The sequence below is a fragment of the Chinchilla lanigera genome, unplaced genomic scaffold (assembly GCF_000276665.1).
Source record: "Chinchilla lanigera isolate Chin_1 unplaced genomic scaffold, ChiLan1.0 scaffold00062, whole genome shotgun sequence".
In the NCBI taxonomy this organism is placed as follows: domain Eukaryota; kingdom Metazoa; phylum Chordata; class Mammalia; order Rodentia; family Chinchillidae; genus Chinchilla; species Chinchilla lanigera.
In genome coordinates, this window is record NW_004955463.1 from 4,514,216 (window position 1) to 4,516,858 (window position 2,643).

The window sequence follows — 2,643 nt, forward strand, 5'->3', positions numbered from 1 at the left end:
TAAACCTCTTTTCATTTAATTTGTGGGTACTGAGTATTGTTTGTGATCCATCTTTATGGAAACTGACTATGACAGAATCCTAGGCCCTTAAAACTAAAACATTATGATTATACATTTGGTGGTTTCTTTACATTTCTTTGCCAACAGGTAAAGAAATACAGCAGGTGTGGAAGGTGCTCTCTGCAACTTTAAAATGGAGTATTAAAATACTTGTGAGGAGTATTGGTGCTGATACTTGTTTGCTGCACCTTCTTGACCATCATCCCTTTGCTTTAAGGTCTTATACAAACTTCTGAACTTAAAAAAAAAAAATAGACAAGCACAGCAGGTGAAACAAGAAGTATTGGGGCCAAATCAATAATGATTTATTGAAGACATCATATGTTAGTTCTTATGTTCCAAATTACAAGGAAACATGTCCACATTCTCAAAGAAGTAAAGTAGAGTTTTATCAATGCAAATATCTTAGGAAACTTTAGAAGAGGTGAGAGAGAAGAATAGGAGATATCTTTTCTTTTTACCAGGCTGCTTCTTTGTTAAATACAGCTGACATTTAGCTCATACTGGAAGGGTCTTCATGCTCATACAAGATTAATTTAGCCTATTACTCCAAGGACTGGGTGCCTTCAATTATATTTTGCAAGCATTAACACCCAAAACTTAAACAAACCAGCTTCTAAATTTTCTTCACATAATCACATATTTTATCATATTTGTAAATAATTCTATGAATTGGAATGAAAATGATTAAATGAATATTGTCTCTGTTCTAGAAGATAACCACTAAAATCTTTTATTATCATTGAGTTCTATGCAGTTATTTTTACCATATAGTTAGTTAAAAAAAACATAATGCACAACTTATTTTGAAATAATTACAGGTACCCATGCAGTTGTAAGAAATAATAGAGACAGATCTCATATACAACCTGGAGATTGACGTTGATGTAGTCAAAACACAGGAAATTTCTGTCATCATGAAGATCCCTCAAAGTCCCACTTACTTTTCTCCCACCCTGCTTCCTCTTTAATCCCTGGAAATCACTAACCTCATTTCTATTTCTAATTTTTTAAATTTTAAGAATATTATATAAAAGAAATGATGTAATAACTAAAATTACATAGTTATTTTCCACTCAGTATAATTTTGTGGAGATTCACCTAGACTCTTGTGATGGAACTATTTCAACATCTGAGCATCTTTAGAATTCCCTTTTGATTTGTCTACAGTGTGTTTGAGTATATGTCTTTGGGTATCAGTTTTCCTGGTTGCTATAGGCATCACACTATATATTTACAATTGTTGTCACAGTCTACTTATTTTATGAGTGTGAGAAAGATATAAAAACTTTACCTCCTGTCTCTTTCCAGCGTCTAGTATGTCGAAGTGAGGACGTGGTGGGTCTTTTGGTGCAAAATTCTGGGTCTCCTGGGATCTTCTGGTAGGAGCTCTGATCAACTGTGCTGACAACACAGGAACCAAAAATCTGTTTATCATCTCTGAAGGTGATCAGAGGAGACTGAACAGACTTCCCGCTGCTTGTGTAGGTGACGTGGTGATGGCCACAGCCAAGAAGGGCAAATCGGAGCTCAGAAACAAGACGCATCTTGCAGTGGTGCCCTGACAGCGGAAGTCATACCCCAGATAAAACAGGGTGTTTCTTTATTTGGAAGACAATGCAGGAGTCATAGTGAACAACAAAGGCGAGGTGAAGGGTTCTGTCATCACCGGGCCGATGGCAAAGGAGTGTGCAGAGACCTGTGGCCAAGAATTGCTCCCAGTGTGAGCAGCCTTGCGTGATCTGCATGTATCTATACAACATAAACAGCCCATTAACAGGTATCGGCAAAAACCCAAAAACCAAACAAAAAACCCTTTTCCTCTCTTTACCTTCCCATGTTTATAATTGTCTTACATCTTCCTGTAGATGCATTTAGAAACACTTTAGTAAGTTTTATAATGTTTCAGCCATCGAATATCATTTAGAACCCTTAAGCAAAGAAGGAAAACATTATATATGCCCATGTTCTTAGTTATTGTATTATTTTTGCTTATATTCGAAAGCTCCTTCTTTTATCATGTCTTTTCTGCTTAGAGAACTTCCTTTAGCTATTCTTTTAGTTGGCAACAAATTTTGTTAGTCTTCCTTTATCTGAGAATGTCATACTTTCTCCTCTATCTCTCCAAGACACATTTGCTGAGTATAGGATTCTGAGTTGAGAATTCTTCCTTTTCCAGATCTGAAAAATATTGTTCTACTTTGTTCAGGATCTAAGATTTTTTGATGAGAAATACATTTCCATTCTAATTGTTTTTCTCCTTCAGTAAGGTGTCATTTCATTTTTGTTGATATCAGAATTTTTTGATTACTCATCAAAAGATTAATTATCATCTACTTCTGCATAGATTTGGGGGGTTTATTGTGCTTGAGGTTTACTCAGCTTCTTGAATCAGTAGGTTATGTTTTTTGCCAAACTGGAAAGTTATTTGCCACTACGTCCTTCAGTAAATTTCATCCCTGCCATATTTCTCTTCTCCCTTTGGAACACCAGTGAAGTGAATACTAGTTCCTTCGCTTATTGTCTTTATCTTATTAAGATTGCATAATTTCTACTCTTCCAAGTTTACTGTTTTTATTTCTC

At 35.4% G+C, this 2,643-nt stretch overlaps 1 pseudogene; it reads left to right on the top strand.

The window, feature by feature from the left end:
- Positions 1-1,379: 1,379 nt before the first annotated feature.
- On the top strand, positions 1,380-1,801 carry LOC102016680 (annotated as a pseudogene).
- The last annotated feature ends 842 nt before the right edge of the window (positions 1,802-2,643 follow it).